Here is a 23,948-nt window from a genome sequence, read left to right on the forward strand (position 1 = left end):
AATATATTTCTTCGCTCTACTTTTTACCAATTTTTTTTCTACTGTACTTTTTCAGGGTCAGTATCAGGAATATTCTTTGACATCTACTTAAGGCCCACATCCTACATGCTAGTTGTTGCTAGCTTTTCATCTCCAGATATATAATAGAAAAAAATAATAATAAAACAGCATTTTTCTAAAGCTAGGTAGTTGTGTGCATGAGATAAACAACAAGCAACTAATCAGTAGTTCCTTGCATAGAATGGGCTCACAAGAAGAAATCCCCAAAATAGACAATTAATCCATTTATAATCCAGGCTAACTACTGACTCATCTTAGGCAAGAAATAATATATCGGATTTCCTTTTACAGCGAAAAGGTTTTCTGAATTCAACCCTGTCTTGCAATTCTGTCATATTGACTCTAATTTATTTTCAGCCCTGCCTTATGGTTTGCCTTCTAGTCCTGACCACTGTTCAGTCTGAAAATTCAATCTGAAAAATCAGTGAAGAATATTCTAGAATTCTGGGTGCTTGCTTCCCTTACAGTTATATCTGTAGACAGTGGTCCTTTACAAGGCCTTTGAAAGATTAGAATCAAATTTCTAGATGTCTGGCCTTTAATAAGGCCTGAGATTCAGTGCCTTAGGTTGTAGTGGCCTTTAATAAGTTAGACTATTAAATTAAATGGCAGAGCTTTCAGCACAGCTTGTATGGCCCCATAGTGATATCCTTTGATTGCTCCGTATGGCAAAAGATACGAGGATCAAGTCTCAGGTGCCATAGCTTTTATCTATCTGAGATTGTGTCTTGCTCTGAAATTTTAATGCTGAGGTTGACATATATCCTGGATGAATGTTTCCCAGCTGGGTGCTCTAGCTCATAAAAAAAAAATCCTGCTTGGAGTCATATAGCAAGGAAGTGGTAATCTTGTACTCGCTTCAACTTGTGCCCCAGATTTGCTCTGCTTGATAATACTTTAAATCCAGCTTGTTGTGTTGAATCTGGGATATGATCGGAGAACTCTTTTCCTCAAAATACCCTTCCTTAATTTCTAAGGCATGATAACCTTTAGAGCTACTTTTCTGACAAAGTGATCTTTTTCAGAATCTATACCTTGGTGCCCATCCTTTGTTCCATATTTATACTTTTTCACAGAGTGCTACACAGTGCCTCAGATGTCTGTCTCTTTTTTAATTCTCCTCTTTCATTATAATACGTAGGAAACACAGTCCCTTGATAGGTAGGTTGTATATGATTTGATACACAGATTGGATTTTCAGGCTAGCTCATATGTGATTACATGACTCTATGTGAATGCACACCCAATTTTTCCCATTTTAAAAAAGGCAGGTTGTGCTTGATACACAGAATAGAAGAAAACCAATGATGTGCTAGAGGTGACAAACGGTTTTCAGCCTGAACAATATTTTGTCCTCTACTATACATAGCATATTAAAAGTGTAAGCCGAGTGTTGGTATCTGTTCCAATAACATACCAAATAGCAATAGCAATAGCACTTAGATTTATATACCGCTTTACAAATTTTGCCAAGAAAACTTCAGGGTCTTGTCTGGCCACCAGGACTCAATGCTGGCTTGAAAGCAGACATAGTTGTGCATAACTGGATCAGAAGGCTATATGATTGTATCAGAAATGTTATTCTCTATTATCAACTTATTGAGGCAGAACAGAGAAACAACCTAAATTGAGCAGATCTGGGCAAGACAATCTAGCCGAAGCACTTGTTAGCATATTTATCAAGGGGATGAATGGACAAAATCAAAATCAGTTTGCTTCTGATGGGTTACACCGAGTCTATTCAAAATAAGTCAAGAGGAGGTATATTGAGGTTATGGCATACCAAGTCAAGATAAAGCAATTCACAGTGGTGTTGCATTGGAAATTTTTGATGAGCTTCATTTCAGAGAAGGACCTGAAAAATTCTGCACTTTTGTTGTTGTTGTTGTTGCTGTTGCCAGGTCATATAAAGCTGCTGTCTCAGCATAGGATTTGAATTCTCTGAGCTGTCAAAAATCCCAGGTTTAACCTTTACCAGGTTTAAGCCTTAGAAGTTTTAAAGGACCTGTCCCAGCTTCTGTCAACTCATGCTCTTTTATGAGTGTGGAGCTGAAGAAGCTACCAACAAGCCAGAGTAGCAGAGAGAACCACACACCCCACATTAATAACTCTGTGTGTAAGAGCTTCCAATTGAGTGGAACGTGAATCCAAATGTAACCTCCTGCTGGGTCTGAATTGTGTCTATGAATCCTGTTTAAAATAGTGCAAATAAACATGTACCATACTTGAATGGAATTATGGATTGCCCATATTCCCAGTGGCAGAGAAGTAAATCTGAGCCTGCTTCTACATTCAGTTTCTTCTTCTTCTCAGGAACGGGGCATTTCTTTTTTTTCCCTCAAAATATTTTTTATTTCTGCATAATGAACACTACAGCTTTCTCTGATGTGTGATCATGGCAGAATGAAATACAGTTCCAAACATCTCATAACAAAAGTTAGGGATGAAAGCAGAGATTCCCCATGTTTAGTCTCTGTTGTAGAACAAATACTTATAATTAAACTGAAACCAAAATGAAAACATAGTCTGAGGGAAAGAGCCAAAAATGAATACTATAATCTCTTCTCCCTTGCCACCCCTCCTCCCCACCTTATCCGTTGCTGTTTCCTGGGAAGTAATTTTGTCATCTCCTAACACTGGATGCCCTTCTGCAGCCAAAACTTCACTTTGATTTTGGCCAGCCAACTGCCATCTGGAAGTATTTAATGACTTCAATATTCATAAGTGCCAAAAATTATGTAGGCCCTTGTTCTTTAAAGCACTCTCACACCTTTTAATTTAGAAAAAGCTGCTTCCTTGGATCTCTCTCTGTCTGTCTGTCTGTCTGTCTGTCTGTCTCTCTCTCTCTCTCCCTCCCTCCCTCCCTCTCCCAGGAGATTTTTTTTGACCAGTCAGGAAGACAGTGTTTCTGTCTTCCTGACTACTTCAGGGACTAGAAGGGAATGGCAAGAAATTGGCTGCTGTTTGGAATTTTTTACTACTCTTTTACCATTTTCATTTTAAAATACATTTAATGCTGTTCAGTAAAAATTGGCCTTATTCTTTCTAGTTGCTTTTCTATATTTAGAAATTTGACATACATGCACTAGGGGTTTCTAAAATCTGATGGCACTTCAAGGAAAATATTCTGAGGTCTAGAAGGACTTTCACTTGCTTTATTTCTTACTTAAATTAATTAAGAATGCAAATTATACGTGTCTGTTTCAAATTAAGTCAAACTGAGTTCAGTGGGCTTTATGCACAGGTAAGTTGTTATATGTACATTAAGCTTAAAAAACCAAATAAATTCAAAATATAATAATTATAATTTATAGCAATATATTTTTGGTTCATTTTCTCTCTATCATAGATTATTCTGCAACAAATAGATGAACATAATAACTTGCTTATAACCTGGGCACAATGAATATTGGCAGGTGAGCTTTTCTCATTATTTGCTCACAGTGGTCCAGTCATGCAAAATGTTCCTTAATAATTAATTGGAATTTAATGGGAATTTAAGTGATCTGGATGCAGCATTAATAATATTTTTAAACTATGCTTCACATTTGTTATATGACTCTTTGGAACAGTTCCAATCCTCCAGATACACACTGGCTATGTTTAGGTGACATACACTAACTATAACCATGGTTAAACAAGATGGGAACAAGCCAAATTCAAGCAGGAAAACTTGAATTTGAACTTGGAAGCTTTAAATTATTTGCTATTGCAGTTTAAAATAAATACTAATTATAGTTAAAATTAATTATAGCTTCAATTTGGACATTTTTAAAAAATGAAAGCCGTAGTAAAATCTCTTATATTCCACTTTTTCAACCTATAGGAAAAAGTATGGGATGGAGAATAATAAAGCCCAGGAGTGATTAAGCTCATTCACATCTACTAAATATTAATAGGGTATCAGTTTAAAATAACCATTTTAAGAAATTCACACTAGCAGATACAGCTAAATAATTATAATATATTGTCCCACATTGAGCTTTACTGCCCAACAGTTCAAATTATCTTCAGTGGACTAACGTGAAGAAATTCTGAGATGACCCTTCTCCTATGGTTATTATGAAGCCAACAACATTCACAGTCGCATGCCTGGTGGACTGCAGACTCCCCCTGTATATCCAATGGAGAGAGACGTCTGCTTTGCCACAAAGCAAAAAAGGATCTTGCCCCCCACCCACAACACACATCAGTTGAAAGAGCTTTAGTTCCTAACAAAGGGACTTAGCTATTCCTGAACTCTGGAGAAAAACATTGTCTTCCTAGAAACTAGAAGGTGACTTTAATTTTAGGCATCAGGACTAGGAAATAGTTAACAAGCTTAGCTAAAAATATTGTGTAATAACTATGTATATGTTTAGTCTAATTTATTGACTTTGCAATTTATTATCTCTCTGCATGCTTTATAATTTTGTGTTTTTATGCTTAGTGTTAGTTAGTCCCTATTTACCACAATACTGCACCTAAATAGGAGCAGACCAGTATCATCTTGTGACCTGCCACACCTTTAGATTTTCCTTTATATTTTGTATTAGAGATCCTGTTAAATTACTATTTGAGATCTGAACAACTTTGTGCTTTTGCTTCCTTTGCCACTGAATGTTTTGTTTATGACTAGTTAAAACCCAAAAGTGGGATTTTTACACTTTCTCTCTCTATCTATCTCTCTTTTAAAAAATAAAGCTTATTTTATTTATCTCTTGTGAGATTGATCTATCTTCCTACAGAGCAGTGGAAATAGGCTGATTTCCCTAGCTACACATCTTAAAGCCAAGAGATGGCACTATGGAATTCCTTTCAATTTATCTCATGCCTTTCCTTTTAATTTGCCAGAAATTAACATAGATAATAGAAGTTCTAATTTTCTCACACACCTTAGTTAGCAGTGAAAATACCAGAACAACAGAGTTGGAAGGGACGTTGGAGTCCAACTCCCTGCTCAAGCAGAAAACCCTATATCATTTCAGACAAATGGTTGTCCTATTTCTTTTTAAAAACCTCCATGATGGAGCACCCACAGCTTTTGAAGGCAAGTCATTCCATTTATTAATTATTCTAATTGTCAGGAAAATTCTTCTTAGTTCTAGGTTGGTTCTCTCCTTGATTGGTTTCCATCCTTTGCTTCTTGTTCTGCCTTCCGGTGCTTTGGAGAATAAATTGACCCCCTGTTCTTTGTGGCAGCCCCTTAGATATTGGAACACTGCTATTATGTCACCTCTAGTCCTTCTTTTCATTAAACTAGACATATCTAATTCCTGCAACCAATTTTTCATATGTTTTAGCTTCCAGTCCCCTAATCATCTTTGTTGCTCTTCTCTGCACTCTTTGTAGAGTCTCAACATCTGTTTTATATCATGGCTGTTATATCATACAGCAGAGAGTAAAGTAAATGATCTTGATGGACAGAGGGAAGACCTGTTAACCTGACAATGAGCAGAAGACCAGACAAGGGGTGAGAGGTTTGAAAATGCCTGACACTGGCAGTCCTTGAATTCATATGAAGATAAAATAGAGAAGAAAAGATTTACAAAGTTCTATTAGTATAGCCAATCATATCCAAAATAATTTTAGATACACGTATCATGTATTTCCTGATCAGGTCTATGTTGTAGGATTGATATCTACAAATGCTGTATACAAGTTAGAAATCAAATCTAAGACTGTACAAGAAAAGCAATTCTGGGAGAGGAAGAATGAGACCTCCAATTTGCTCTTTGGCTTAAGTCCTGTTCCTATATGGATATTTTTATTTATTTATTTAACTAATCAATCAACCTATATGCCACCTCCATTGCCATAGCAACTTTATATGGCATACAACAGCAAAATAGAATCTTATAAAGAACTGTAAAAGAGGAACAGTACAATAGCAATGTAAACAGTAATAATTCCTGTCAGAGAAAACAAATAATATACAGTAGAACAGTGGTCACATTGTCTGTTCATCCCAGGGTGAAGATATATCACATACATTTTTATATACCAGATCCAGTGCCAGTAGATGATAGCTGGCCACTTGTACATGTTAAATCAAAATAGAGAAAGCATCAGGTTCTGAGTAACTCATAACTGACCACAAGATCTAACATGAAAGAGAACTCTGTCTCCTTTCTAAGGACTCATAGGCTCACAATTTCTCTGATAAGAGAGTGAGATCTACTCATTACAGATTCTGCCTCAGCCAATTCAGTAGGACCTGCTTAGCTAGAGACTAACTCAGAATAGATCTGAGCAATTTCATCCATGAGGTGCCTAGAATAACTGCATCGTTGGCCTTCAAACATTCTTTCTCCTCCACCTTCCCTAAAATGGTCTGAACCTCGTGAAAATGGTCTGCAAGTCAGCATTCTGCTAAGGTAACAAAGACAGAAAAAATAATTACATTTGGCCATCCTTCCAGTCACAGTGTAGATCCTGATGTTGGCTTGTACACATTTGAGTGGACTCACTCTTTGTCTTTCTCCCACCATATTATAGGCATGTCTTCAAAGCTTCATCTCCCAGAGCCTCCTGGGATCAGTATACTAAGAGCACTATGCACAGAGTTGAATGGACAAAGACTACTCAAGAGCAATCCAATCCAATCCAACTCCATCCAGCCCGACCCCCTTATTTCAGGAGGTGATTAAGGAGGTCAATCAAACTGCCAGAAGATTCTCAGGAAATTTCACAAGCATTAGAAACAGAGCAGTTTTCAGATCAGGAAGTATGAACAGCAGGGAAACTCCAGTGAGATGGATGGATGGATTGACAGGCAGATAGAAAGACAGGTAGATGAAAACAGCAACAACAATTTTGCTTCTTTAAAACAACTGAATAATCTCAAAGTATTCCACCCTCCAAGATAAAATATGCAGAGAAATGTATAGGAAAAAAAAAGCTTCTTTTGCAAGAAAAGAAAACTTTCAGAAAACTGGAGGACAGATTTCAGCACAATATTAGCAATATATCAGAAAAAGACAGCTCACACACAATGTTATGTTCAGCGAATAGTAAAAGAATCGGCCCTCAGTTGTCATGATATGTTGGCACATTTTCTTAAACAATGTTATTATTAGCACTTCTTTAGCCTGAGAAGTTAGGAAGATGTCCTAGATTTAGAGAGTGTTTTGCTTCTAATGCCAATATCCTTAAGCTGCAATCATCACTAGAGCTCACTCATTTACTTTGCAAAACTCCTGTTAAAGGCAGAAGGATAGCTCCAAAGGAAGAATAAAGGCAAGAGTTCCTATAACATTTCATTCCTTGTGGGTTAGTTTCACTTTAAAAGGGCTGATTTTGCTGCAGGGTCAACTACCACCACTTACTTCAATTTTCAGTAATTACAGTTTGTTCAGTTTGTTCAGTGCGGTGGCTCCTAATTGCACACATGGCGAAAAGAACAATTCCATTTTTTTCAACCTTATTCACAACTGCATCTCATCTACCCATTTTTGCAAGAAAGAAACTGATTGGAAACTGAATGGAAATCGTATTTTAACTGCACCTTATAAGATTTTCAAGGATTTCTGCCCACAGAAATCCAGTTTTTGTCCTTTATTTTGTGTAAGCACTAATAAACAGAAATTAAACCAATTGATGTATTCCACTAGTCATGAGAAGAAATCCAAACCAATGGTTTGGTGACTCCAATTTCAATGTTATTTTAGTTTTGTTAAGCTAAAAAATGTGTAGCTTCTATACCATCAAGGTCCTTCTCTGTGGAGCCTTATATGAATTCAAAAATATTATTTCAGCACTGAGGCAAAATTTCTCAGAAGAGAATTGTTTCCAAATTATCAGTTAATTTGATCTCACTCTCCCCACCATGAAACTTTTTAACCCACAAACAGCATGGAAAATTTTGAAAAAAATATGGAAAAAAGTATAGAAAATTATTTCCTCATTCCAGGAAGATCATATGGAAGGCTACTTTTGAACAACATTGTACTGAATGTAACTTGAAACTTTGAGATGTTTCTTTATTAAAATACCTTTAGGAAGCTTGACTATTGTGAATAAGATATTAGACTAGTACTGGGATAAATCCTGTTTAATGTACTCTGACTAGCTGACTTTATATCAACCGCTATCTTTTAAGATGATCTATTTTACAGGGTATTCTCTGGTTTATTGTTTGGAAAAGGGCTCAGTATGTATATTCCTAAAAGAAAAATTGGTTGTAAATTTAACAACAACAACAGTCACTCTGTTATAACACTGGGAGACAGTGTCCTGCAGAACATGGAGTTTCTTGGTTTTCCTTTTCAAATCCCAAGAACACAAAATCTCTAATGGCTTTAAGTAGGAAAAAGAGTTACAAATTTTGTCATTTTTTTTTTACATGAACAAAATCTGTAGAAACTATTAATCTAGTAATCACTATATTTTCTGTTCTTAGTCACAATTAGAGAGAAATAATCATCTTTGTGTTATGGGTGTCAAGAACATGATGTTTACCCTCCCTGTTTATTGCTAGCAAGGCACCGGCCTCCATCAAATGCTCTAATAAACAAGATATATATAACTTTCAAAAAAGTTACTTGTTCATCCCATAATTGTTCAATAACCAGAAAAATGATAAAATAAGTAAAATATGTTCTGTATCCAGAACTGTTCAGTAGTAATTATTTCAGAGATCAAGACTGTAAACATATAAGGAAGCAGCTTGTATCTGTGCAAAAGCAGAAATGGAAAATCAAGTTAAATTTGAAAAAAGACTGGCATGTAAGTGGCAATTTTCTCAATCACAGAAGACAGTTATGTGCTTAAATCCACATTAAACTCAGTGGGAATAAGTGCCTGTTAACTGGATAAAAAAAATCTGTCCCTTCTCTTCCTAAAACACTCCTTTTTAATTAATTTGTTGATTCCCATTCAAGGTCTTATCATTATTTTCTCTGGATAAAATTGTCTTTTCTTCTGGAAGATGCATCTTGTTTTAAATTGCTGCCAGCTCAAAACCACCTACGCAACACTACTCATTTTTTTCCTCCTTCTCTATTTTCCCCAGAACTCAGATTTTCTTTTAGAATTACTGAAAATTGCATACTGGCAATTTCAGAAAATAGGATGAACTGATTTCAAACAAACAAAGCCTGTATCTATAGATTAATATTTTTTTTGTATGCCAATAACCTTCTTGGGAACATCTAAATGAAGATATGATCTTTTGATTGAAGTTCCATAAAGGGTCTGTATATTATTTTATCTGCTTGGAAATTCACATACAAATATATGTATACTCTTATTTTATCTCTAACATAATTGTGTGCATCTTTCAATTTACTACATTAGTGAAAAATATTTCAAACAATATGTGTAATTTGCTAGTTATTTTTTTAATTTGGGTTTTCAAATGCTTTTGATGAAGTACCTGATCAAAGAAAACTGAGTAAAAGCTAGTATTCAAGAAATAAGAATAAAGAACCTCATATAACAAATAAACAGAAAATAAGAATACATGGTGAATTCTTACAATGGAACAAGGCAAAAAATATAGTCTTCTGGAGAACTACTGTATATAGCAATTCAAGGATGAGCAGAGCAGTGAAATATTAAAAATGTCTGGTGACATTAAATCATTTCAGATGATTAAAATAAAAAAGGAACAAAGAAATCAAAATAGTTGCATGATATACAGTGGGAGGAATGGTATATAAAATTGCAAACGCAATTCAATATAAGCAAGTATGAAGTGAAGAATTCTAGTTATGAAATTATCATTAGTTAATTCATTGTTGTGTTTCTAGTCTACCATTTCTATAAATATGTGGGCAATATCTAGATATTCAGTTTTTGAACATCTCAAAATACAAGTATTCTTGATGGCAACAAAGTGTCCAGATAAGTTTTACCAAGCAATTTGATGTCAAAATTAAGTAACAATAGGAAGAGTTTAATCCTAGGATACAATATGTGTCAATTTACCAAATCGAATAATAAGCAATCCAATATAACCTGCTGGCAGTAATGGTAAAAGGGAAATTCTGCACCCATTTGATCTATATATTATGTCAGAAAGAGGTCCAATAGGACCAACTCAGCTGATCCTCAGCAGAACAGACATACAATGTCAGAGAAGGAAAGATTTCTAAATTCAGAGCACCCCATTTATTAATTAGCTCCTATGTCACAGCTAGGTAATTTGGCTCTATTTGGCTCCCATCCAGATATTTTAAAGTCAGCTTTCTAAAGAATGGTCAGTGGTAAAGGATTTTGAAAGCTTTAAATTAATTAATAATTCAATTACGGCAGTAGCTGATTCCAAACTGACTCACTCACAGTATAATGATCTATTAAAAACACAATACAAAACAAGATGGAAAAAAAGACTTCCAGTTGATATCGCGGTGCTATCAGATGCGAAAAGCGGGGCTCTGCGAACTCATGCCCAATCCCTTTGTTTGAGGGTCCCATAAGGGCCTAAAGTCACCCTGTAGGGGTGACGAAGAATGGAGGGGTACCCTGCAGGTCACGGAGGGATATCCTGCTTGATCCAGGGCTAATTCCCTCTCATCCGACAACAAAGAGGGGCAGCTGTGCTGGAGTGTGTGAATGAACAATGACTAGAACTGGGTGAGGTCACTTTTTTTTAACCTGAAACCTACCCTAAAGAAAATAAACTCTGGAAAAGGGACTCTTTAAAGAGTTTGTTTAAGCGGCGAACAATTACAGAGAGAAAAATCATACACCCAAAAGAAAAGGATATTAAGAAGAGAGTGCAAAATCTTTAAAAACACAGAAAGATTGGATCTCTAATTTTTATTGGCTATAAGGCATTTTAAAATGCTGGAATTACTTGTCAGAATTTTGATTATTTGTTTGAATAAATACAAATGGAACTTGTTAGAATCTGTGCAACATTGAAGTTAAACAGAAGGCACCATCTACTGGGGAATGGAATACATTATATTCCTATAATCCTGAAAAAAAATACTGATAAAACTGAGGAGAAAGTGGAAATAACACCTTGAGAACTGCTATGCTATCTGTTGCTTTATACTTATCTATCCCATGACTACGGGAGCTCTAACTTTGAAAATACGGAAGACATCTAAGTAAAGTGACTTATACATATCAGGAGTTATGATTGAACTTATAGCGGGGACTTAAGGAGACATTTGGAAATTTTCCTGGATTATCTAAAAAGAGCTAAATTGACTAACTGTGGGACAAAAAAGAACCATATTATTGTATTTCTGGAGGAGCAACATCAGGACTGAGTAAATGGTTCCAGATCGACTTTCTGAGGACAAAAATAATTGAGACTCTGAGGCAGAGATAGAACATTGACAGACTACTGAGCAATATTTGGATTTATCAAAAAAGAAGGCAAGATGTTTCAGCAGGGGGAAATAAGTGGGTTGCAAAAAGAATTGGTGGCAATGTTTCAAAGCATTCATGATACTATAACAAGAAATCAAAGGAAGATAATGGACATAATGAATAACATAAATGGGAGTTAGAAAGTGCTCCAAAGGGGTAATGAATTATGATCAAAAAGCCCAGGAAACAGAAAAGACAATGGAGAGACCAGGGGAAAAGACAAAACTAAATAGACAAACAAAACAAGAAGATAAGAGGGAAAAGGTAATAAAAACTGATGAAGCAATTCAGGGAAAATACATCCTAAAAGACCAAAAAATGATACTAGATAAACAGAAAGATATATTTGAAATGAAAATGGAGAGTTGGGCAGATCTTCTGGAGGTTTGGCCACAAAAGACAGTAGAGATCAGGGGTGAAATGCTCCCTGTTTGGACCGGATCACCTGATCTGGTAGCGATGGAGGCGGGTGGTTCAGAAAACCGGTAGCAAAAATCCTGCCCACCCAACCCCCCGCCCAGCTGAGCCGCACAATCATCAGAGGCTTTTTTTTTTAACTTTTAAAAGCATTTTTTCTACAACCTCTTTGGCCGAAAAAATGCTTTAAAAAAAAGCCTCTGATGATTGCACGGCTCAGCTGGGATCATCAAAGATCCCAGCTGAGTTGCCTGATCGGCAGAGGATTTTTTTCTTCTAAAAGCCTCTGACGATCCAAGCTGAGTTATCTGATCATCAGAGGCTTTTTTTCTTTTAAAAGCCTCTGACAATCCAAGCTGAGTTGCCTGATCGTCAGAGGCATTTAAAAGAAAAAAAAGCCTCTGCCGATCAGGTAACTCAGCTGGGATCGTCAAAGCCTTTTGAAAGCATTTTTTTACAACCTCTTCACTGAAGAGGTTGTAGAAAAAATGGTTTTAAAAGGGAAAAAAAATTGGCCACGTCCACCCAGTCACATTACCCCCCCCCCAAGCCACTCCCACAGAACCAGTGGTAACAAATTTTAGATTTCACCCCTGGTAGAGGTGGAAGAAATACTTAAATTAAACAGGAAAGATTTAATGAAGATGTTAATTAAATAAAGAAGGCTTATATTTTAATACAAATATGTATAAGAATATTATTACAATTATACAAGTATGATTTAAATAACAAATAATATTAGTACTATCATTATTACTTGTATTAAAATGAATGATACCCAGATTGATACATAATATCAATATTATGTATTGATATTGATGAACCATATTTTTTGGAGTATAAGATGCTCTGAACTATAAGATGCACCTATTTCTTTTGGTGAGGAAAACAAGAAAAAGAAATCTGCCTCTGCCTCCCAGCAATTTTGTCTCGTTGCAGCAACCAGCAAACAGGCTGCTTTACTTTCATTTTCGTTTTCAGCATAGCTTGATTAGCACAAGAAAAAAAAATCTGCTCCCAGAAATTTACCTTCTTGCAGCAAGCAGCAGAGGACCACGCAGCAATAGACAATGGCAATCCCTGCAGCCTGAAACAGCTGGAATTCAGGAGGCCGATCCAATGGACAATCAACTTGTGCTAATTAGGTTGTGCTGAAGCTGAAATGGGCTGTTTCTTCTTGCTGCTTGCTGCAAGGAGGCAGAGGCCAAAGGGTGGGGGCCAGTGGGTGGGTGGGGATACATTCGGAGTATAAGACACACCTAAATTTTCACCCCCTTTTGGGGGGGGTGAAATATACTCTTATACTCTGAAAAATACGGTATACTCAAAAAATAAAATTTAAGAAAAATCAAAAAGAAACAATGAAATCAAAATAGTTGCATGATATACAATAGGTAAATGATTTTGAAAGCTTTAAATTAATTAATTAATTTAATTAAGGCAGTAGCTGATTCCCAACTGACATGCTCACAGTATAATGATTCATTAAAAACACAATACAAAACAAGATGGGATCCATTCACTCTATACAAAATATTAGAACAAAACATCCAACAAAGAACTCCATCCAATTCCATCCATGGGTAGGAGAACAACCACGTCTTCAAAGACTTACGGAAGACAAATAAGATGGGAACCACACGTTTCTGTGACATGACATTTCACAATGTTGTTTTTTTTTCGTGAAGCTGGGGAGGGGGGGCTGCACGTGACACATCTGGCCCACGAGCCACAAGTTTGACACCCCTGCTGTAGATGGTTCCTCAAATAACTTGGCCATGTGTAAAATAGGAGAATCACACTTGGAAGCATACTGGCAATCAGTGCAGCTCACAAAGGAGACATGGCACATGGACATACCAAGGCATGCCCTTATTGTATTCTGGCAGGTTAAAACTTCTGCTTGGTTTTCTAAAGAGCCTCATGTAGAATGCATTGCAGTTGTTGAGTCTTGAGAGGTGATTAGGATGTAAGTGAATATCTGAAGGACTTCCAGAAATGAACACATCAGATGAAATTGGATAAAGTCCCATTGGCCACAATTGCCACCTGCTCTTCAAGGCCACCAGGTTATCAAACCATGATAAATGATTGTATATGAGTCCTTTTCTGCACTATTACGTAATTCATAAACTTTAAACTGGCATCTCTATGGTATATGCAGCAGATATATATATATATAAGCATTTACGTAAATACAACATCTGAAAAACATCATATGAAATTCTTCTAACTCTTATTCTCCTTCTTATCCATCTGTTTTTCCAGCTACTTACACTACTACTTGCATTTGACTTAATGTTTTGAATTTAGGATTGTCTTGTCAAAACAAATGCCTCGTTGAAGCTAGGCAAAACTAAATGCATTAATCTTTTGCAAACAAAACTGAAGGAATTATAATATCAATTTCACAGATGAGTAGAACTAAGAGACATTCACTAGGCTTAGTTACAAATGACTCAGAAAGCCCAAATCCCATGTCCGTATACTAGCAGTTAGATCAAGTTAGATCATCCTGCCAAGAGAACAGAGAGGAGAATGGTAAAACGGTTTGTAGGCTGGCTGCCAAAGTTTCTCTGTCAATTTTTATAAATGATCCTTTTTGTTTGCAAAGTTGAGCAAGTGCTGTCTCTTCTGGTGCTTTGTCTGTGCTACTGTGCTTTATTATGATCAAATGAGTGAAGAGAGCAGTATGCAAAATAAAACAACCCTATAAGTCCGTGATGGCAAACCTATGGCATGTGTGCCACAGGTGGCACGCAGAGCCCTCTCTGCGGGCATGCGAGCCGTTGCCACAGCTCAGCTCAGCTCCGCTGCACGTGCTCATGTGCCTCCTGCTGGCCAGCTGGTTTTCGGGGCTCTGCTGTGCATGCGTGGGGGGTGGGGCATATGCAGGAAGGTCACACACGCATTGCATTATGGGTGTTTTGGGCACTTGGTGCTGAAAAGGTTAGCCATCACTGCTATAAGTGCTTCAAACAGACAAGACAACCAATAGAATAATACAAGAGATTCAAATTCTTTGCTGGCCTGCACCTTTTTAACATCAATTTTGTGATTATGCTTAGCCTCAAGAGTTCTCTGGCACTTTGTAGTTTTTTCCCCCCACTCTGCATGTCAAAAATGTCCCAGCATAGAGATTCTCTTCTTTGGTATATTCTTATGGTCAGCTGACATTGTGAGTATATTATTATGAGCTTACAGGAAGCAGGAAGGAAAGGCAATAAAATTAAAAGGTATGAAAAGCTTTTTCTCTTTTGTACAAAGCATTATCTTTTACAAGAAAGGCCAACTGCCAGCAAAAGCATTTCCTACACTAGCAGACCAGCTTGCAAACTAGCAATAATCTCATTTCCATCTTTCATGCTACAGTTCTTTTGAATGTGAGGTGATTGAAAAGCATTAATTTCTCTTCACACTGCAGGGTCTAAACCTTATGAAGCCAGATCTCAGCAGTTGCCCATTCCTTGTTCATACAGATTCTTTATATGTGAATCAGATGACCAAATCTAAGTTTTGCTTTGTAGAAAAACATAACAGTAAGTGACTTTTGAGAGATCAATATGTTCTCACTAGCGATCCTAGGGAAAATTAAAGGCATGCTTTTTGTGAAGCAAAAAAGAGAAAAATATTTCCAAAACAGTGTCTTTTCCTTTTAATTCTAGCTGGAAAGAGAAAAGCCGTATTTTCTATTTATGTGAGAAAACTAGGCAGAAAGCCCTACTTCGCTTGGTTGCCAATACATCTATATGCATAGACCAAACTGAAGATAATATATATAATTTAGATAGCAAAGTATGCATGTTTGCATCCGTGCTTATGGTATGCATTGTGTATTTTGCTGGCTTGCAAAGTTTGCATTCATGCTTTAAAAAAAATAAAAAGGTAAAGGTAAAGGCTCCCCCTCGCACATATGTGCTAGTCGTTCCCAACCTAAGGGGCGGTGCTCATCTCTGTTTCAAAGCTGAAGAGCCAGCTCTGTTCGAAGATGTCTCCGGACTCAATGCCAAAGGCTCACGGAATGCTGTTACCTTCCCAACAAAGGTGGTCCCTATTTTTCTACTTGCATTTTTTACATGCTTTCGAACTGCTAGGTTGGCAGAAGCTGGGACAAGTAACGGGAGCTCACCCTGTTACGTGGCGCTAGGGATTCAAACTGCTGAACTGCCAACTTTTTGATTGACAAGCTCAGCATCTTAGCCACTGAGCCACCATGTCCCTTAAAAAAATAGAGGTTCTTTAAATGCATGAACATGATCTCAAGCCCATTAGGACACATTTTACTCTTTTTGTTTCTACTTCACAATCGTATCATGTCCATTAGTAGGCAGATTGCTTCTTCAGTCTAGACCCATCTCAATTTTCATATCCATATTGTTGAATAAGGGATTGATCTTTTCAATAACTTTAGTTGATTTCATGTACTATTCGAATCAAATAATGCTGATGTCCAGTGTCATCTGGACAATCCAGATCAACAGAGAAAACCTGACACAATTGATCATTTTTGAAAACCTGACACAATTGATCCATATTCTGAAACCAACAGATGAGGATCCTAGACTGTAACTATGATCTGGGGCCATATGTACATGTTTGGAACTAATAAAAAATACTATCTACAATAATACTACTTCCTGTTTGCATGTGGAAACTACCAACAAAATCCAACATAGTCATAGTCATAGTCATATTTGGCTATAAAATAAGGAGAATGATATAAAAGACTGAAAGGAAGTCAAGAATGCCTGGAAATTATTAAGCCCAGAAATTATTAGATCTCAAAAGGAATGTTTCCCACAAAGAGTTAATGGAGCCCAAGAAGAGGCTACCATGGATAATGACAGTGTCTATTATGTTGTAACAGTTTAGATGGAAGAACAGCTTCCTTCATGAGGAAGGAGCACCAATTTCTTTATGTACTACACAAAATATAGTCAGTTTGGATCTGCATTTACTTTCTTAGGGAAGGAATTAGTATAATTAAACAAACTGAGGTAACAAGAACATCCTACAAATAATACTCTGGACCCTCTAGCAAAATCAAATCCCACTTTATGTATACATGGTATCATGCTTTCAGCAAATCAAAAAGTCAAAACTGTACATGCTCTTTTACAATGCAATACAATATCCTTCCTTTTCTTCTCAGTGTATTATCCCCATCCCCTTTTTTGCCCATGGAGATAGTTCCTAAACAGAAGCTTAGAAAGGAATTTACTTGCAACCTTATTTTAATGTCTCATAAATATGGACGCATCAGCTATGTTCATTCTGGTTCAATTTCTCTCTTTACTGAGCAAGCATATTGATATGTCAGCCAAACTTTGTATCACTATTTCTGAGTGCTAAGAGAAAGTAGAAGTTTTGGAAGAAAACCTGTTTATTTTAAGTTTCACATATACAATTTCTGGATGACTGCCCTTCTTCACTTAATATGAATTTGTTTGCATGTGAAAGAACTACACAAATAATTATACTTATGCAGAGGAATGATTTTAATGAAAAATATCAGACAATTATAATTCAACTATTGTGTTACTAGGCCAAAAACACTACTTTAATCAGCAAAAAAGTACTATCAATTATCAATATATTGTTTATTACTTCCTCTTGCCTTTCTTTGTTTTTGGTACATACAATCCCCTTTATCATATGCCCATGAGAAACATCATGTGTTCTTGTGCCATACCATTATAGGAAGGCCTTGAATAAGCAGGGAAACTATATTCCAAAGATGATTAGTCCTGGATGCAGCCTGATTGCCTAATTAAGCTCATTCATATATTTGAATTGGGTATTTATTATTGTTCTCAAAGGGAGGATTAGTATTTATAGACATCACAAAACAAGTGCAATCTAAAGATGGAACACTGCCCTAATGGTTTGAGAGCAAAAGATTAGATAACAATGCCAACCTCTTCCCTTGAATCTTCTAACTCACTCTTGTGTTGAACTTCATGGACTCATTGTACACTAATATTACATTAATATCTGTATGGCTGACTTGCATTAATATTTGTGTAATATAAGGGACATGGTTATTAGGGCATGATATCAATTGAAATTATTGATATATAACTGTCTAAGTACTTTCCAAATATGATTATTGAGTAGCCATTTCTGAAGTAAATATGCAGTCATGTCTCAGATGTGGTGTGCTCGGTTATAGGGAAGAGTACTGATATGGGGAATATTTTTTATGCCTCTGAATTGCGTCTTCCAGTTGTCTCCCATCAATATGACTATTGGTGAACAATGATAGGAATAGTTTAAATCCAAATCTTGCACCCTCATACTCCACTGACACCATGAGATCTAATACAGTATAAATCAACTTCTTTATAAAATCCATGGAGCATACGGCTGTTTTTAACTACCACTAGTAAATTATCTCCAGAATCCAAACCAACCTATTTTTTCTGCCAAACTTAAAATGGTTGTTTTCTACCAGTTCTCATTCAATTTGATGGAAAATAATTTGCTTCACAGTATATTTCAAAGAGCAAAACCTAAATGATTTCTCCAATGTGAATGGTGGAGTTCTTGTTTAGTTATAAGTGGGGTTTTTCATTGTCCAACTGTATCTCCCAGGGCTTGTATCTTTTCTTGCATGAAGAAAAGAGAGCCAGTTTTTGTGTAGTTAAGTGTTGTGATTAGGGTATCTGGTTAGAAATCAGGAAATTGTGAGTCAGCTGGGTATGCATAGGCCAATCATTTTCTCTCAACCTTTGGAAGAAGAAAATGACAAGTCATTTCTGAAAAACTTTGTCAAGAAAACTGCAGGGATTAGTCTAGGCCAGGGGTATCAAACTGGTGGCTCCAGGGCTGGATGTGTCACATACAGGTCCCATACGCCCACCCCAGCTCCATGAAGGAAAAAACACCACATACATCACGTGACAGCAGCATCACATGGCGAGTTTGACAGCCATGGTCTAGGCAGTTGCCGGGAGACAAAACTGACTTGAAAGTTATATATATGCTCTTACATAAACACCCCCCCCAAACCTTTAATCTAAAGGACAGAGTTCATGAGGAAATTTCTTTTCTTGGGTTACTTCAATGTAACCCAAGGATCAATGTAAGGAAATTGCTGGAAAAATGTTCCTTTTGAGAAATTCTGAGAAATCAGTTCCTCTCTTTACACCTTTGGTGGAGACTTTCAAAAGGCTATTTGTGTCCCATAGTGTAGAAAGAGTATCAGTGGCTTGGTGTAGAGCTACATTCTCCCAGTATGTAGCTTTTTGGAAGCAAAAACAGTTGCCTGTCAATGGGTTTGAACCGGGGTGGGTTCTAATTTTTTTTACTACCGGTTCTGTGGGCGTGGCTTATTTTGTGGGAGTGGCTTGATGGTCATGTGACAATTATTTAGGATTTAGCAGAAGTACTGGTCTACCAGGCTTTTAACTGCTTGCAGAGCTGTACCGGTCTACCCATTTATTTTTTGCAGGAACTGGTCTACCCATTTATTTTTGCAGGCACTGATCTACTCATGTATTTTTGCAGGCACTGATCTACCCATTTATTTTTGCAGGCACTGATCTACTCATGTATTTTTGCAGGCACCGGTCTACTCATTTGTTTTCTTTTAACACTGATCAGCTGTAGGGCGGCCCTTTGAAGCCCCGCAGCTAGAGTTTAAACAGGTTTTTTCCCTCTAGCCATCAGCTGGGACTCAGGAGGCAGCAATAGATTGGGGGTGGGGCCAAATAAAAGATAAGAATAATGCGGGGAGTGGGGGGGCAGGGGGCAGGGGCCGGGGGGGGCAGAATCGGTTCGGTGATGTCATATTGTCACCACTACTGGCTCGGGAGAACTGGACCGAACCGGGAGGAACCCACTACTGGTTTGAACTCAGCATAGCTAAAATCCTCCCAGCAGGCAGCTCTTTCAGCCACACACACACACACACACAAACACACACACACACACGAGACAAGACTGAGTTCTCTTGTCAGGCAGCAGCAGCAGCTTCCAATAATCGCTGCTGGTTTCCCCATTGCCTTTCTGAAGAATTTGGAAGAAAAGTTGATTGTGGGGCATTTGGCATCCAGTTGTAAGTGGCAGCACATTGCCAAGCATCCAGATCTCACTCACATGGTTGCGGTGGGAAGGGAACAACATTTTGCAACTGTCAGAAATACTTATAGATCATAAAGCATACTTTCAAGATTGTTAATTTGAATTGCTGTTAAGCAAAAAGTTGTGAGTCAAAACTACTAGTATTTCTGTTTGCATCACTACAGAGAAGGACTACTGGGAGACTCATACTACCTATTATATCTCCTGAGTGTTAAATTATCCATGATAATATTGACATTGTGGAATATCCTCCCCCTTGAGATTAGGCTGGCGACATTGCTCCCAGGTTTTTGAAAGGTCCCGCAAGATCTAACTGTGCCATCAGGGAACCTGGGACCCAAGGGAACTGGCAAATTAGTGAGATGGTTCCATTATTACTGACTTTTATCTTTTTTTAGCCACTTTTTTATTGGCTTTAATAGTAATAATAATGATTATTTTAGAAGTATTGTTTTTTAATTTTGTCATATGCCATTTTGAGGTGGGTGGCTATATAAATTTGAATGGATGGATGGATAGATAGATAAATGATAGATAAATGATAGATAGATAGATAGATAGATAGATAGATAGATAGATAGATAGATGATAGATAGATAGATAGATAGATAGATAGATAGATAGATAATAGATAAACGATAGATAGATAGATAGATAGATAGATAGATAGATAGATAGATAGATAGATAATAGATAAACGATAGATAGATAGATAGATAGATAGATGATAGATAGATAGATAGATAGATAGATAGATAGATAGATAGATAGATAGATAGATAGATAGAATACCTGAACTGGTATCATACCACCCATCATATTGTTATCATTAGGTTTCATTTGAAGATGGCATAATTTCCATATCGCTTCAAAAATCTGTCAATGAAACAATTCCTGTACAAAAGATGGAGGCTAATTTTATTATTTGCTCGTTGTGGCTCTAATTCAAAATGGCATGTTATATTATACACTGAATGTAATTCTCTATGTTTCTGTTTAGGGTTTATAGGTTGTTTGGAGCCCATGGAAGTTTTAATGTTTTTCAAATTCCAGTTTTTCAAATCAGCATTTCACCTTTTGTATTTGAGTGGTCTTGGCAAAACTAGTTGTCCTTCCCCCCCACCCCCAAATGTTAACTCTTCAGGTCAAAGCAGCAGAGTGAGTAAACTGAATACAGAGAACCAGTAAGAGAAAGACATGTTAGTATAAAGGAATGCAAGTGGTGATACGGGGAGACCTAAAACAATATACAAAATGAAGTGTTTGGTTTCAATTCAATGAAACTTAATGAAGGGTTTTGATATGATAATCCCACTTTAATGATTACAGAGGGCTGCGTGCAAAGGGGGGTCATAGGGAAAGGGGGGGGGCGATACTCAATGCATCCTTGTTCTGCACCATGAAAGTGTCAGATCGGCTGTTTTGCTGAAGATAAATTTTTCATGCTCCAAATATTCAGAGTGAAAATAAACTACACTGATAGCAAGATGTGTAGTGATTTGCACATTATCTAAGCTATGGAGTTATTCCTGACAGTCCCTATTCTAGTCCTTGATTTCGCAGGCCAGCTACTCTCTGCAGCTGGAGCAAATTATATCAACAGAAGTGCTGATGTGACCACAAGTTGACAAAAGGACATGATTTCTGGTAGCAGAAAAGCAACTATATTTTATGAAATTGTATCTAATAATGTTATTTAACTCGTGGATCCTGCATCTGACGTCTACTTTTTATCCAGTCCTTTCAGCAGTCCTTTGTTAACAGTCACTCTGAAGAGGAAATAAAATGTAGGCATTGAAATAAAAATTGCTCTACTCTTTTTAATAGCTCAGCTGCAGGCTCTATTGTTTTACTTAATGGATTGTATAACTGAAGTCTTTCCTCTTGACTATACTCATTTGGCTTCCTAGTTGCTCAACTAAACTACAGTATCGTGGTTCCAAAGAAAGGAAGATCTGGGCGGGAGGGGAAACTGAAAGTGAAATGCTTCCCCCCCCCTTTTAGAACATCACTACCTCTGACACCTGAGAGGACTGAGAAAAACAAAAGGTCTATTACATGACCTTAGCTGCCTCCTGACCCATCTGAATTTTCTAAATAATCTTGATTTTTAGATGCTGAAGCTGCAATCTGCTGCAATCTAACCAAGTAAAATGTTTGGTAGAACTCACTGGGAATTCTTTAATTGAAATATTTATATTTAATATTCCTGCCTGGCAGTAAACAATCAATTTTATTTTATTTTTAAGTGACTATTTGAAAGGGTTTTTTTTTTTATGGGATGCGGTGGTTCAGTGGATAAGATGCTGAGCTTGTCGATCGAAAGGTCGGCAGTTCAGCGGTTCGAATCCCTAGTGCTGTGTAATGGGGTCACCTCCTGTTACTTGTCCCAGCTTCTGCCAGCCTAGCAGTTCAAAAGCATGGAGAAAATGCAAGTAGAAAATTAGGGAGTTTGATGGGAGGGTAACAGCGTTCTGTGAGCCTTTGGTGTTTAGTCATGCCAGCCACATGACCACGGAGATGTCTTCGGACAGCACTGGCTCTTTGGCTTTGAAATGGAGATGAGCAGCACCCCCTAGAGTTGGGAATGACTAGCACATATGTGTGAGGGGAACTTTTACCTTTACCTTTGAAAGTTTTTAAGAATTCTTAAAAAATTCTGCACTGAAGATAAACACAACATGCATTTCAAAATTCTGGAATTCTGAAATTAGATCATTATTAAGACACATTCTCACCCCGCTGGTTATAATAACTACTATAAATAAAGTAAAATAAACTACAGCACAATCTTGGCGACAAGTGGCCTATGGGATCAGAAATTCTATTTAAAATCAGGTAAAATTAGATTGAGTTTGTGAATAGATTGTAAGAATAGGGTAGCCTTTCTCTCACTTGTAGAATGAGACGAATTTGGGCAGAATCCAAAGAAGCAACTTTTCAACTGGGATTTTTTTTGGGGGGGGGGGTGGAGGTGGGGTTTGATCTAGAGTTAGAAGAGAAGCTGAAAATAGCACATCAAATATCTATGCCATTCCTTCAGTGCATAGCATACTACTGATCAAATGGGAAATATCAAATGGCATTCCCCACCTCATTCCCCATTCTCTCTCTGCGTTATCATGCCAGCTTGTTGTTTGTCATTTTTGGATCCTGATTATGTTCAACAGGCTGAAGAAGGGCTTGAGGGAGGATCCGAAAAAAATGAGCAGTAGATGTCTTGGTTGGACTGACAGAATTAAAGGATACTATATATTTCTTGGTCCTGAGTATCATGAACTTAGCTAGAATTCTAGAATCACCTGACATTATGGTTCTGCTAATTATCTTTCCATGTTCTCAATCTTAAATAATATATGAAAATAGCAGTTAAAGAAGTTCTAATGATGCAAGTGACAAAATATGGGCATAATAACTAAATTACAGAAAACATTTTTTTTTTCATTTTTGAAAAAGAAAACGTAGATTGGAGTCAGATTGTACCAGGGATGAAATGCTCCCAGTTCAGACCGGATCGCCTGATCCGGTAGTGATTGCGGGTGGTGGTTCGGAGAACCGGTAGCAAAAATCCCTGTGTCCCCCCCCCACCATGCCCAGCTGAGCCACATGATCATCAGAGGCTTTTTTTTTTTTTACTTTTAAAAGCATTTTTTTACAACCTCTTCCAATGAAAAAATGCTTTTAAAAGTAAAAAAAAAAAAAAGCCTCTGATGATTGCGCGGCTCAGCTGAGATCGTCAGAGGCTTTTCAAAGCATTTTTTTCTGCAACCTCTTGGCCGAAGAGGTGGTAAAAAAAAATGCTTTGAAAAGTCTCTGATGATCCCACCTGATCGGCAGAGAAGCATTTTTTAAAAAGCCTCTCTGATGATCCCAGCTGAGTTGCCTGATCGGCAGAGGCTTTTCAAAGCATTAGAAAAAACGCTTTGAAAAGTTAAAAAAAAAAGTTGGCCACACCCACACAGTCACATTACCCCCAAGCCACGCCCACAGAACCGATAGTAACAAATTTTACATTTCACCCCTCGATTGTACCATCTTATTTCCCTGAAAATCTATGCATTTTATGAAATGAAGTAAGA

This window comes from Pantherophis guttatus, chromosome 2 (assembly GCF_059756535.1).
Source record: "Pantherophis guttatus breed Tessera chromosome 2, ASM5975653v1, whole genome shotgun sequence".
NCBI lineage: Eukaryota > Metazoa > Chordata > Lepidosauria > Squamata > Colubridae > Pantherophis > Pantherophis guttatus.